Here is a 15,873-nt window from a genome sequence, read left to right on the forward strand (position 1 = left end):
CAGATTCCGTATCCTGGAATCATCATGTATGTATGTATTAGTTGTCCACACCTTCAACAGACTGTACTATATCAATGTCAGCTACTCGACTGCATCCGTCAACTAATGCACCGGAGACAAGTGGCCAGTGCCAAAACAGACGTATCCAAAAGTATTATCCAGAATTAAATTTGCCAATAGCATCACTTTCCAGTCATTTTAGTGTCAAATAAATTACACTAGCCATTTTAGTCCAAAATAAATTATGAGACGAAGGAAAATCTCGCATCCTTGTTTCCTTTCAAAACTATTTTTGGATTAATTATTCTCCCTAATGGGAGTGAGCCGAACCTAGAGGCAGTGCTAGACCAGGGCAACTCGTGGCAAAGGTGGAGCAAGCTCCAAGCTATTCGCTGGCTTCCAAAAATCAGTTTAATATCTTGGGCTCGAATCGAACCCGTATCAGATATTAAGCTGATAAGAACAGATTTTGTTTGAGTACCCTTTTGGTTTATTCTAACCATTGTTAGACATCCTCCATGACCAGGGCGTTGCTTTGACAAGGTCGTGGAAGACATACTCATTTATAAAATACAATTATTGAATTTTCCGGCTACACGTCCACCCCTTTAATTATACCTGATGTCTTTTGCGGATTGCTATTTTGTCTGTTCGATTCTCCCATTGGTCCGTGCAGTCCTAGCCCACTCTTAGGCAGAGGGGTTGTAGACTTTACAGACCTGGGAGCTTTATTAAAACTATAGTCTGGAAGTGAGAAGGAAGGTAGTACAGTTGAAAAAAACTGGGCTTGAAGTGGGTGGGCAGGGTGGATTCCTATATTAAAATATAGGATTATAGAGGTGGAGGTTCTTTCTAGCGAAAGGTGCCAGAACCCTTCCTAGATTCTATCTCCTATGCTGTCCCAGAAGCCAATGTTAGGCTTAGCCCTGAGACAGCAGAGGTAGGCAGGAGATTAGTTGGTTAGTGGTTAATTTTAAAACTTATTAAAGTTGGTTAATCTTAAAGTGTTGAAAAGTCATTATGGTTAGTTGCGTATTAGTAGTTTTAAAATGTGATCCTATTACTATTCCTCAGTTAATTCTAGGTAAGGTTAGTAGGGTACAAGGTTATGTTGTTAAGAATGGATTTATTGTTAGTATACATACCTATAGAGCACTTGCCAGTTTTATAGTTCTTCCATCTCATCGGGTATCCGGAGTTGGTCATCCCTGCTGCGATGTAGGGTCCTAAAATCTTCCATACTCTAAAGTCCCTGTAAGAGAAGCTTGTCGAATTCGGTTAAATCCATTGTGTTAAATGTGTTGTGTTTGTGTATCAAAAGTGGCATCGTAATTTCCCCTCGTGTATGCTCGCTAGAATGGGAGGTGTGCACCATTTTTTGGTGAAGTTGTACTCTCCCATTAGCGTGAAGTTAGTGTTCATGTAATTCCTTATTGAACATCTGGCTGTTGCTAAAATGTCCAATAATCCCAGGTTGTGTATAGAATAGGCCGTAGCGTTTCTGACTTTCCAGATATGAAAGCGTAATTCTTTAATTGTGTATAAAAGTAAGTTTTTTATTGGTTTGGTGTCTATGTTGAAGTTAACTATCGTTTGTTTTGTAGGAAGAGGAATGTTGAATTTGTTTGCCACATAGTTCCATACGCCTTGCGCAACTGGGCAATCGTACAAGAGGTGTTCGATTGTTTCCTCCCCAGGGCAAAAAACGCATGTTCTATGTGGCTGTTTGCCTCTTCTATACAGTTCGTGCCGCGGTGGGAAAAAGGCGTGAGCCATACTCCACGCGAGAGCAATTCTTGATGCATAACGCAACTGGCTGGATGGGTGAAGCAAAAATGCTTTTCTTTTTCCCCTTTATCTCTGTAAGTGATACTGTGAATGAGGTATTATTGAGCTACCTGCTCGCCCTATTGGGGCTTGAAGTTAGTGATGTTCGCTGTGTAGTAGAATAGATTTTGGTCTTCTGTATTTGCAGTGTATTGCTTCACTGTAGTTGTTGGCTTGTTTGATCAGTGGATTTGAGTGCAGGGTTGGCTTGGAAAAGAATTTCTCAGCTAAGTCGTGGAGATGCGGGCGGATGGAAGGGATGTTTACTTCTATGTGGATCTGGGAGTTTCTTATGTACCATGGGGCATCTAGGATCATTCTTAGGCACTTGTTCTGGATTCTTTGTAGTTTTTGTATGTTGGTTTCTGAGGTATGACTCCATGCTGGAGAGGCGTAGGTGATAACTGGGCGAATTACAGTTTTGTACAGCGTTAGCTTGTTTCTTACATCTAGTTTGCTTTTGCGGTTGATCAGGGGGTAGAGTTGTGCAATTACTCTGGATGTCTTCACTCCTGTTAGTTTGATGTGATTACTAAATAGCATTTTGCTATCCATTTTAACACCAAAGTATGTTGCTTCTGTTACCCATGGGATCTTGAGTCCGAGGAGCTGGATTTCATCCTTGCTGGTGACGTTTCTTCTGGAGAACAGTACAGCAGAACTTTTCAGGGGTTTACCTGGATCCTCCAATCTGTTAGCCAAGTTTCTAGTGTGTTGATGCTGCCTTGCAACCTTCTAATTGCTAGCTGAGGGATATTGAAAGTATCGCGGTGTCATCCGTATATAATGCTGTAATGATATTTCTCGGGTTTGGGGGATATCAGCTGTATAGATCGAGAACAGTAGAGGTGCTAAGAGGGAGCCCTGTGGCACTCCTGCACGGATCTTGCGTTTGGATGACACTGTTCCATTTAGTTGGATTTGCAGGTGTCTGTCACTTAGGTATGCTTTAATTAGTTTGACTAGTTTTATTGGGAAGTTAAATTGTATAAATTTGTAGAGAAGTCCCTGATGCCATACCTTATCAAAGGCCTTCGCTATGTCGACGAAGACTGCAGCCTTCTGGAGATTCAAGTTAAAGCCTCCTGCTATGTATTCTACCAGACGGTGTATTTGTTGTGCTGTGCAGTATTCTCTGCGGAATTCGAATTGCTCGTTTGGGATGATTGAGCTTGTCAGTGATTGCTTGTAGCCTTGTGAGTATAACCTTTTCAGTGATTTTTCCAAGACTTGATAAGAGGCTAATGGGTCTGTAGTTTTCTGGAAGTTGAGGATTCTTGCCTGCCTTTTTTATGATTATGATATCAGCTGTTTTCCAGGTTGTCGGGAAGTGCTGAAATCTGATGATCGCGTTTGTTATATTAACAATATGTATTATTGATTTTCTTGGAAGCAACTTTAGTGTTCTGTTGGTGATGGCATCAGGGCCTGGAGCCTTTTTGTTGTTCAGTTGTTCTATGATTTTGGTTATTTCCCCTGGGGTAGTGGGGGAGATGGGTTCTGAGGTATCTGTGAGGTTTAATGCTTTCCTGACATGGCGATGAACTTTATAGATGAAATTAATGTTACTTCTTGATGGATATGCGACTCCCTGTTTATGTATATTTTGCCTAGTTGTTTCTGTGGTTTGTCTCGGGTGTTTTTGTAAGTTGTACGGCGTTAATTTTTGTGTTAGTTGGAGAAAATTATCAGTTGATAGATCAAAAACTTCTCCCTTATTCTTAAGATTTGTTAACTCTTTTATTATGTTCGAGTAGTATTGTGTTGTTTCTAATGTAATCGGTCCTGTTGTTTTGGTTTCGCTAAAAAGGGGAGTTTTTATTCCTAGCCAATATCTGGCGAACCATTTAGCTTGGTGTTGTTCGTGCTGGAGTGCTTTTTTAATCGTTTTCATGGCGGCAGCAATTACTTTATATTTAAAATGTGGGAAGTCGTATCCCCCTGTGTTTTTGGCCCATACATTTCGTCTCTGGCGACCTCTTCGGCTTTATAGCCCCAAAGGTAGCGGTACGCCATCGACTGCCATTTCTTTAGTGTTTTGGTTGTGATCGGTTGAATTTGCGCTGTGTACAGTATTGCTGGTACAAAAATTTTATTTATTATACGAGCACGCGCTTGTAGCGAAAACATGCCTGGTTTCCAGTTTTGCATTTTCTTTTTGATTGTCTGCGTTATGTCACGTGCAGAAATTTTCACTTCGTGGTGCGTGAATGGGACTACTAAGATTTTAAGTGGTCCCGTGACTATGTTCCATCCTTGTGGTGGAGTCTGATTTGCGTTGTTTATGTGTTTTAATGCGGTTTTTGTGTGATTTAACTTTAAACCTGATAGTTCGCTAAACTGTTCCGTAATTTTAATAAGTGTGTGTAGAGATTCCTTATGGGTTAAGATTGCTGTGATGTCTGCATGGCAGATCGCCTTGCATTCCTCATGCGATCTGCCAGGCAAACTCATCCCAGCAATACTTTTGTTCGTCTGTATGGCTTGTAATAACGGTTCCATACATAACGTGAAGAGGGTTGGGCTAAGTGGGCAGCCCTGTCTCACCCCCCCCTCCGTATTGTAATAGGATCCGTTTATTTGTAGCTGTGTAGTGCTGTTTTGGTATATTGTTCTTACGCATTTTATTAATTTTGGGTGTACTCCGAATTTTTTCAGTGTCGAACATGTATTCGTGTCGGACACAGTCGAAGGCTTTGGCCAAGTCTAAGTTTACTAAGTAAAGGTCTGTTTTTCTTGTTTGCGTAATTAATGACATCGCGTATTAGGTTCAAATTTAAGTGTATATACTTCTATTTGGTACACTGCTTGTTTGGTTTGATTTTATCAAGTATGGCATTGTCATTTTGATTCTATTGTCTAATATTTTTGTGAATATCATGTAGTCGGTATTTGTCAGTGTGATAGGTCGCCAGTTTCTAATTTCGTTTGTGTTGTCGCCTGTTTTCGCGATAAAGATAGTGAGGCCTCTTTTGAAGTCCTCATACATTTGATCTGTGTCTAGGAAGTTGTTAAATAGGTCGGTTAATGTGTGCCCTACAAGATGAGGGAAAGTTGTAGTATTCGATTGGTATGCCATCAATGCCGGGTGTTTTTTTTTGTTGCTGAAGGATTTAATCGCTTTAGTCACTTCATTTAATGTAATTCTTTTTTCTTGGTATGCTTGATGGTGTTCTAGTGTTTGAGGGAAAGTAGTGTTTTCCCATTCGATTGTTTCTGCGGTTGTTTGTGTAAATAAATCTGTGTAGTGCTTGTAAAAGGCCTGAGCTATCTCTGAAGTGGTGTTTGCGATTTTGTCGTTTTGGTCTTTTATGTTTCTAATTATATTAGTGGCATGGTTATTTTGTAGGCGTTCGTAAAAGGCCGCATTGTCTGTTTCTTGGAGAAGCCAACGGGCTCTAATTGTCCACTTATATTTTCGGGCTAATTCTAGATCTAATGCCCGAATGTCTTCTTGTATTTGTTTGATTACTTGGTGGTTTAATGACCTTTTTTCATTCTGGTCCACCAATTTTGGATTTCTTCCTGGTCTGTTTGGTTTTCATACCATAGTTGTTCATACTTTGTTTTTGTGGCCAAATCCTGGAGGAGGCTGGTATTCAGTTTCCAGTACCCTGGTCCTGTCTCCATGCCTCCTACCAAAGGTATTTTGGCTTCTACCATTTTGTGGTCTGAGACGTGTTCAGAAGCGTTCATGTTAATATGTTTTATGGTCCCTTTACCCGTTGCTAGGGATGTTGTTGTATATATTCTGTCAATTCGTATGTGTATATCCTTGCTATTGTTGCTCCAAGTTCCGGAGAAAAGGTTTCCTTTTTTTGCTACCCAGTAGTCTGTTATATTTGTTTCGCGGCATATTTTAATGATTATGTGGAAATATTACCTCCCTGTTTGGTACCACTACACAGTTCCAATCTCCTCCAATTATGAGGAAATCGTGTCCTGCTAGGTAGTTGTGCAATTCTGCCAAAAAGGTGTGTCTTTCTGCCTCCCTGTTCGGTGCGTATATATTAACAATTTTATATGTATATGTTGGCGAGGGTCCAATCGATTGTAATGATTCTTCCCTCTATATCCCTGCGTATATTTTTTATGTTCCCTGTCATAGGTGTTTTGACCAGAAAACCTACTCCTCTGCTTCGATCGGTGCCGAAGCTCCAGAAGCTTTGTAGGTAATATGTCTGTTCAATTTTTTGTATTTGTCGCATAGAATTTATGTGTTTCTTGAAGCAGTAAGAAATGTATATTTTTTTGTTGCATTATTGTTATGTTTTCCTGTTTATGTGGATTTTTAAAACCCTGAGCATTCAGGGTTGCTATATTTATTGTCGCTGTTATGTTGATATAGGGATGTCGTCGTGCTCCTGTATGTCAGTTGGTAGGGGGGGTTGTGTCAGTGATGGCGTCCGATGTAGGCGTTACTGTTTCTGTGGTCTGGTTGGTGTCAGTGGTTTCTGTTGATGTACTAGTCTTGTGTTGTGGTGTTTCTGTTATTTTCTCTGTTTCAGGTGCTGTTGTTTTCTGTTGTGTTGTGTCTGTGGTGTTCTGCTCATATGGCCTTTGTGTTGGGGTTGGCAATAGGGCGGGTCTCCTTCCCTTGTTGCAGTCTCTGGCTACGTGGTTCTGGGCGCCACATCTGGTACATTGTTGTACCACTCCAGGGTAGTCTAATACTAATTTCCACCCAGCCAAGAGAATGATATTCGGAACTGGTTGTTCCATGATCATATCTATAGTCAAATAACCAGATTGCACAAAAGGGAATTCTTTTGTGCAATTTGGTTTGTTGGTTTGTGAAATTTGGTATATTTGTCGTGTAATCTTGACTTCTTTGCCATATCTTTCTAATTCTGTCTGTAGCCATGTCTTTAATTTCTATTGGGACCCGTTTTAATGAGATTCTTTTTCTTTGTAGTCCTATTGTTTCAGGGTAAATTTCGTGTCCTTTTATGTGGAAACCTCATAGTTTATTCCTGACTTCAGGAGATTTTACCGTCATTTGGAACCGGTTTCCAGGCAGAGTCGTGATCCAAGTGACATCGGTTTTGTTATTTAACTGAGTTGTAATTTCGCTTAAAACTTCTTTAGCATTAATAGTGTCTTCTGTCTTGATTTCGAATTGTATGGTGTTGTCTCTTTGCAGAATATGTGGTACATTTAAAGATTTTGGGAGTTGTGTCTGGTAGAAAGGCATTTTTAAGATTTAACGTGTTTTTAGGTTTAGTTTTAAAGTTAACCTGTTGGACGGGGGGAATTCCCCAACCAAAATAAAACAAAAAAGGAAAGATCTCACCATGTATCCTTTGTCTTGTCCAAGGTGTGGCTGGTCGAGGACTCTCGCAGACGACCGTGTCTCTGGAATCCTGGGCCTCGGGCGGGAAGATTCTCCTTCAGGTGGAATGGCGGGAACTCGTTCAGGAGCTGTTGATGACGTCACGCGTTGATCCTAGAGGTAGTCCAAGTTAGGCGCAGCTCGTGGCAGAGGTGGGGCGAGCTCCAAGCACCTCGTCTTCTGGAAAATAAAATTAAGGCAAGAAAGCCAAAAAAACTAATACAGGCTGATGCTCTTAGCTAAATGTCTGATAAGAGCGAATACTCTTTCCAGTAAGAAATTAAGCTTAGGCAAAAGGCAGAGAAGCTGATAAGAACAGATTGTTTGATTACTTTGAGTTGTTCAAAACTAACTATCGTTAGACGTCTTCCTTGACCAGGGCATGACTTAGCCAAGGCCAGTGGAAGACATACTCAATTTTTGAGTACAGTTATCGAAGCTTCAGCCTCCGCTTCCACTTCTTTAACCATACCCTATACCTTTTGTGGTTCACCATTCTAGTTCTATTAAATTCCCATTGGCCTGTTTCGTCCTAGCCCTCTCTTGCCACTATTTTGAGCAGAGAGGGTCTATAGACTTTGCAGGCCTGGGAATCCTGTTGAATCTTATGGTCTCGAAGATACAAGACTGATAGGAAAGTTGAAAATTGGTACTGAAGAGGGTGGGATCTTATTTAAAACTTGGATCGAGGTTCTGGCTAGTTAAGGGTACCAGTCTCTTGCCTAGCCTCTGTTCACCGTGCAGTCCACCCCAATTTATTTGTGTTTGCCCGTAGAGTGCACGGTGAGCAGGGTATACTTAACTAGTAAACTTAAAATTTGTAGTTCTGAAAATTTGTATTAAAAAACCTAACATTTACTGCGCTTAAATAAAACTTTTTTATAACTAAATCCTATGGATCTAACATGGTATAGAGAGGTAGAGGACCCTTGCCCGAGTGATGCAGTTCCCTGAGGACCCACACCGCTTTGAAGTTTGCCTTCGCTGCTCGGGTTCTAATAGTTCCTACACTTCTTTTTTAAGGCAATTGCTTTTGGATACTCTTTTTCCAAGTTTGGGATCAAATCTTTAGATTCCACTATCATGGCAAGGTTCTTGTAAATTTCTTTTCTCATGTGCAGAATAGTTTGGCAGATTGTCGAAATCATTTGCGGTTGCTGCTGTGATGTCATGGATCACATGGTTTCCCCATATCATCCCTGACTTCTTAGTGCCTGTTTTCAAATTTAGAAAAAAACAGGGTTCCTCATCTTTAATTCTTTTGGAGATCTGACATCTCCCGCCAAACTTTGCTGCTATTAATTCTCCCATTGGTTTGATGGCAGTGTTAAGGTCATCCATGATTGCTTGGATCTCTATCTTTTTCATATTTACACTGTTCCCTTTTTTGAACTTTGAGCTAGGAGGTGAGGGGATATATTCCACCTCTTCTATTTCATCTTCGGATTCTCCTTCAATTTCTGTTTCTTCTGAGTCTGTTTTCTACTTCTGTTTCCTCTTCTATTCCATTTGGTTCTTTGTTTTCTCCTTTTTCTTCATGATTTGAATCTGTTGGAATTTTCTCTAGAGTAGCTGGCATAGTTGGGAAGTCTTCCTTCGGCTCAGTTTCTGTTGTTACATTGGTTGGCATAATGACGCCTCCCATTCTTTCGGCATACGATTTGTAGGGGCAGACGTAGTCTATTTTGTGCTCTTCATTACCGCACTTTAGGCAGGGTGCTTTGCACTGGTCTAGGGAGTGAATGCCCGTCATACAATTTCTACATTTGTTCTAGGCTCCAACAGGATAGTTAATTACTACCCTGGTGGAAGCCTAGGACAAAATTTGGGACTTCAGTCTTCATTTCGAGGAGGAAAGTCACCTCACCTGTTTTCCACTCAGGGAAGTCTGGATCATCTGCAGCTTTTATGTTGCTTACGGTTCCATATTTGGAGAAAATTTTCCTGATTACCTATTTACCCTCTTAAAGATATTCGACAGGGAATCTTTCTATCCTTATTGGTTTTAGGATGCTTCCAACGACAAAAGGATAGACCGTTTTCCCTTCACATTCTATTCCTTGAATTAGTTTTTTTCTGGCTTCGATGCTTTTAACTAATATTTGGAATCGGGATGATCCATAAATTCTGCTAGTGGTCTGGTGCCTGGAGCTCTATCAAGACTTCTTGAGAGGTCCGGAGGTGGTGATTGGATCCGAGTGAGAGTTGATTGATCATTTGAGAGGTGAGTTCTAGTGTGATTGAGGCGATTAGTGAAAGTTAGAGTGAAGGTAAGGTAAAGATAGAGACAGGTGATCAGAAATTTTAGGTAAGTAGGTAAGGTAAAGGTAAAAGACTAGTCTTAATCGTTCTCTATTCAAATACTGTTAATCACTGCTTTACCTAATGAGCGTTTATCCGTATCCGGGTCTAATTCAAACCCAAGGGTTTTGACTCAGTAAAAACGAGGTCATAGCTATCCCGAGAAAGAAACCTTACCACTATTAAAGTGACACCATAAGAAATATCGAAAAATTCTTACCAAACTTTAGCTCTTCTGCAAGACTTAGATCCACAGACGACTGAACCCTCACGATCGGCTGGAGCTCTCTTTTAGGTTCTCCTAATACGGTACTGGAATCCTGGACTGTGAAAATTCTGCTAGTGGTCTGGTGCCTGGAGCTCTATCAAGACTTCTTGAGAGGTCCGGAGGTGGTGATTGGATCCGAGTGAGAGTTGATTGATCATTTGAGAGGTGAGTTCTAGTGTGATTGAGGCGATTAGTGAAAGTTAGAGTGAAGGTAAGGTAAAGATAGAGACAGGTGATCAGAAATTTTAGGTAAGTAGGTAAGGTAAGGTAAAGGTAAAAGACTAGTCTTAATCATGAGCACTCCTTACGATGTACTAGACTTTAAGCAGCTACTTGCAATTTTCCGACATGTAGGAAACCTCCTACATACAAAATGGCCAGGTAAAGTAGAGATCCATCAAATCGCGGAAGTCGAATCTGAGGACTATCAACCTTCAGAACCTCTCCCCACCACATCTCAGGATGAAACAAGAGACAACAACCTCTCGACGAAAAGAGACACCACCCGAAGAACTGGAACACCAGCCAATGGACACAGTGGCACAGACCAAAGAACGAGTCCCGCCGGTAATCTTACGAGACAAAAAACAATGGTCGAGAATTTCGGAGGCCATGAGAAACTCCGAGATTAAATTCAAAACTGCCAAAAACTCCGACAAGAAGTCCGTATCCAGCCCGAAGGGACATCAGACTACCGTCGGCTAACAAAGTTGATAGACGAGCTAAAGACCCCATACCACACTTTCGAACTGAAAGGCGAAAAGAACCTAAAAGTTGTCATTAGAGGACTGGTAGAAGAAGAAATCACGTCCGAAGAAATAGCCATCGACCTTAGATCTCAAGGACTGGAGCCCATAAAAATATCAAGAATGTACCGGGCAGACAAACGTCCCATGCCGCTGGTTCTCGTGGAAATTAATAAGGAACAAAGAAGGATTTACGATCTCAAAACAGTTTGCAATCTCAGGATTAAAACAGAACCACTCAGAAAGAAAGCAACAGCAGGACAATGCCATCGCTGCCAGAGATATGGGCATGCACAGAAACTGTGCAGAGCAGAGTACAAATGTGTGAAGTGCGGGGACAGTCACCCTACTCACATGCTCCAAACCACGCACAACTCCAGCCACATGTGCAAACTGTGGCGGCCCACACCCAGCCAACTATAGAGGCTGCACTCTCCACCCAGATAACCTGGCAAGCAACAGAAAATCAGGCACTCCACCAGCTCAAAAACGTGCAACACCCCTTGAAGATATCAATCAGCGAACATCACACAGCTCATATGCTGCAGCAGTCACCTCAAAGGCTAAATCAGCAGAATCTATGCCCAACAGTAGGAACACAGCTGCTATCCTTGTTGACACCCTTGGGGAGATGCTAACGGCTTTTAGCAAGACCAACCCCAATCAGAGTGATACAAACAAGTGCTTAAAAAACACTCAAGTCATCTTCACAATGATAAGCAATGAATAATACACCTGGTTCGAACAACTTCATACAGATCGCATTTTGGAATGCCAACGGCCTAAACAACAAACTCCTGGAACTACAAGAATTTACAGCAAGACATAGAATAGACATCCTCTTAATCAACGAGACACACCTTCGGACCTGCGACAACTCCAAACTAAGCAACCACACACTACTAAGGAATGACAGACTCAATGCCAGAGGAGGTGGAACGGCTATCTTTGTCAAAAAAGACATGATACAATGAGATCAAGAAGACAACGACTACACACCTGGAAGAAACTGGAATTGAGATAAACACCAACAATGCAGGTAACCTAAAGCTATATTCAGTCTACAACCCTCCAGGCAAACCACTACTAGCCTCGGATCTCTCCCAGCTCCTTGACACAAATGAAGCAACAATTGTAGCAGGAGACCTAAATGCCAAACATCCTGCATGGAACAGTAGGAACTCGAACAACAATGGGAAGAGCCTACACACGTTCGCTATGAAAAGAAACATCATCATAGCAGGTCCCGCGGAACCAACACACTACGGACCGCTGCGAAGACCTGATGTGCTGGATATAGCCATTTTTAGGAACACCTCGCACCAATTCCAGTTACAGGTAGTCCATGATCTAAGCTCCGACCACAATCCGGAACTACTAAGCCTAGGCGGGGAAACAGAAATCATCCCCAGGCAGTCCTGCACAAATTTCAAAAAGCTGAACGCTATCCTCTGCAATCTCACAGGACCCGTTCCAACCATCTCCTCACCTAAAGAAATAGATACAACGATCAGAAAACTGGAAAGCACAATCCAAGCTGGCCTAGCAGCAGCTTCCACCGTTACCACTCCAGCTCAAGCCAACCTGCTTCCAGAAGAGATTCTAAAGCTCATCCGCAGCAAAAACAGGATCAGACGCCATTACCATACAACACTATCCCCCAGGATAGACAAGAGCTAAACAGGGCAACAAACCTTGTTCGATATGCGATCAAAGATCACAAAAACCAGCTGTGGGAGAAGAAGCTAAGCTCCTTAAACACCAAAGACAACTCATTGTGGAAAATGACGAAAGCCCTTCGCAGCGACCGCCCCAACATTCAGCCAATCCAGGGAGAAAGGGGCATGGCCTACCGAGACGACGAGAATGCAGAAGCCTTCGCGGATGCAATGGAACTGCAATTCAGCCCCAACTATGTGCATGCAGACTTGCACTTCATTGAAAAAATACACAGGCATGTCCGCTGTGCACTCCATCAAACCAGCAGCCAAGACAATACAAGCTATGCTACACCAAAGGAGGTACATCAAATCGTCAAGAGCCTCAACAACAGAAAGGCCCCAGGTCCTGACGAGATTTCAAACCAAACCATAAAAGCACTCCCCCATAAAACAGTTATGCATCTAGTGGCGATCATCAATGCAATGCTCAGACTCAACTACTTCCCCACTCGCTGGAAACAGGCAGATGTAATCCTCATCCACAAACCCGGAAAAGCACCTCAATTCCCCCAGAACTACAGACCTATCAAATCTGGGAAAAATCGCGGAAAAGATAATTCTGAACCGCCTATAAAATGAAACGGACAAGATCGACCTAATCCCAAAAGAACAATTCGGATTTCGCAAAGGCCACTGCACAACCCAACAGGTCCACAGAATTATAGAATTCATAACTACTGGATACAACTGGAAACAACACACAGGTGCAATCTTCCTGGATTTGGCAAAAGCCTTTGACAAAGTATGGCACAAAGGCCTCATCCACAAACTATTAGCTGCAAAATACCCATTAAATCTAACAAAAATCATAGAATCCTATCTGAAAGACCAAAAATTTCAAGTTAAGCTATGTGGCGTCAGATCCTCCATGAGAAGCATCACAGCAGGTGTCCCGCAAGGCTCCCTCCTATCGCCGCTACTCTTCAACATTTTCATCTCAGACCTACCAAACACAGTATCAACTACCACAGCCTTCTATGCAGACGACATGGCAATACTGACCAGATCACTCAGGCCACACTTAGCCACACAACGACTACAAGACGCAGCAACAAATCTTGAAGAATGGTTTCAGAAATGGAGGATAGATGTCAACGCCGACAAAAGTACTGCCATACTATTCACAAGAAAGAAAGCAACCCACCACGGAGCAGTCACGATGTTTAACACTGATATCCCATAGCAAAAAGAAGTCAAATACCTGGGTATCAAACTGGATAACCGACTCAGATTCAACTCCCACATCTCACATGCCTGCAACAAAGCCAACTCAGCAATAGCTCAACTCTATCCGCTACTCAACCGAAGAAGCAAAGTCAGTACAGTAAACAAACTGACCATATACAAGACAATCATCAGACCCATATTTACATACGGATCGCCGGCATGGAGCCACACCTCCCCCAGCAACGTCAAAAGATTACAGGTACTACAAAATAAATGCCTCCGAATGATCTTCCACACCCCGTGGTTTGTTAGGAATGCTCTCCTCCACCAAGACGGAAACATGCCAGTCATACCTTTACATCTCAACCAGACTGCAACCAAGTACTTTGCCCAGGCATCACTCCACCCCAACCAACTCATTCGTGATGCATCAAATTATGATGAAAACGACAGATGGAGACACAAACGTCCGAAGGCAGCTCTGATCATCGCTTCACACGATTCTACACAGCCCTAATTCGGGTGAGCCATGCACTCAAAAAAAAAATTTCTCATATAGATAATCACAATCTAGCGCTGAAGGGATTAAAATCCAAGGGACTGACGTCCATCTCGCCATTTAAGTTAAGAGTTAACAAGACTTCTGGAACTGGTAACTTCTGGAACATCCGAAAAATCAGATACTACACTTTGGTCGTAGCCAAAAGGCCAAGAATCAAACATCCGCTAAACACAGGTTTTGTTTGAGTACATTGAGTTGTTCAAAACCTAAGTCCTTCTTAGACGTCCTCCATGACCAGGGCACTGCTTAGCCAAGGCCGTTTGGAGAACCTACTCATCGATAAAGCACAGTTAGTCAAAGTTTTCCGCCTCTGCTTCTCAAACCATACTTTATACCTTTTGTAACTTACCATCTTGGATCTATAAAACTCCCATTGGCTCGCTTTCGTCCCTGCCCGCTCTGGCCACTGTAACGCCAGAGGGGTTTTTAGACTTGGCAGGCCTGGGAGTCCTTGTGAAACTTATGGTCTCGAAGATAAGAGACAGAAAGGAAAGGGAAGAAAAACTGGTCTTGAAGAGGGTGGAATTGGTGAGTTACAATTATAACAGTTGGGTGGAGGATCTAACTAGCAAAGGTGCCAGTCCCTTTTCTAGTTTCTGCTCACCGTGCATTCTACCCCACTTGCGAGGGTTTGCCCGCAGAGCGCCCGGTGAACAGGAGTAAAAACAATTCAAACTTTTAAACAATTCAACTTTTAATTCTTAATTCTAATGTTAGTCAATATATATATATATACTCACTTATTATATTTTCATCTAAATTTTAGGTGAAAAGCTAACTTACTTACTAGATGTTATTCCACAGTTACTTCTTGGTAAGGTACTAACACGATTTTTTGTGTCTTTATTTTATACTTTTTTTGTATTTTAAATTTAATTTTAAACTTTTTTTGTTAGTTTTTAACATTCCGTCATATACATACATAAAAAAAAAATTGTTAACTTTTTAATAGCATTCATTTTTGTTCCTTTGCGGTGGTTTTTTTTAATATTAGAAAGCTTTTGGGAATTTCAAATTTTGATGAGTAAATTATGAAAATATCTTCAGTTGCAGTGCATATTCAAACAAAGGTAACGTTCTAATTGAATTTTTCGAAAATATTAAAACCGGTGCTGAAAGCAGGTACTGGAAGTCTTATTTTTCCAGTCTTCTGAGACATGCTTATTTGGAACAGTGCTATTGGTTCAGCAGATACACCACGGGTGGGGGTCGATCATGTGCGGCTCTTTGAACATCTAAGTGCTCTTCTGATTTTCAGCTTACATGAACAAGGTCAACATTGTCGGTTTCGTTTGTGTGCACGTCGCGATAGCCTAGACTTAAAGCGCATAAGTTATGGCGATTATAAAATTAACAAACTAATACTGCAGTCATCTCCCCTTATCCCCGGGTCACCACCCGAGCGAAAATAAACAATTTGTAATTATATTGGCAATTATTTCAAGGCGGATGGTTTGTACAAAGTATGAAAGTTTCCTAACACGACATGAGAACACAATCCTCAGCATCCCCGAATTGTCTTCATTATTGCAGTAGCATCCGCTTATTGGGATCGCGGATAATATTAGCGAGCGGACGGCTATTGTCAAATTCAGTTGGTCCCGAAACGCACCATTCAAATTGAATTCAAAATAATTCACCTAATATTTTCACAAGTTCCGGTTATTGTTATGGAAATCCTCGAATGTTTGGCCTTTGCCTTTTCAGTCTCAGAATTCTGAGAAATAAATGTTGATCAGGAGAAAATTTTTAGAAATCATTATTTTGTTAATCTTGCTTTAACGTTATACTTCCATGCAAATGCAGGAGGGTAATCTTAATCCTCTTTTCATATTAATCTTTCATGCAAATGCAGGTTCAACTTGACTTTAAGTGCTCGCCAAAACAAGCCTTATGGCACAAGCAAGTAAAATATATATATATATAAAATAAAAAACCGTAAAGATTTC

General features: G+C 41.5%; 1 non-coding gene across 1 annotated transcript; it reads right to left on the bottom strand.

Moving 5' to 3' along the window:
* Positions 1–314: 314 nt before the first annotated feature.
* Positions 315–513, bottom strand: LOC150093544 (U2 spliceosomal RNA). Its single transcript, XR_016550480.1, has one exon. It is a non-coding gene; the product is annotated as a U2 spliceosomal RNA (small nuclear RNA).
* Between the last annotated feature and the right edge of the window lie 15,360 nt (positions 514–15,873).

The sequence above is a fragment of the Typopeltis vanoorti genome, chromosome 24 (assembly GCF_054136105.1).
Source record: "Typopeltis vanoorti isolate ZY-2024b chromosome 24, IOZ_Tvanoo_1.0, whole genome shotgun sequence".
Classification (NCBI taxonomy): domain Eukaryota; kingdom Metazoa; phylum Arthropoda; class Arachnida; order Uropygi; family Thelyphonidae; genus Typopeltis; species Typopeltis vanoorti.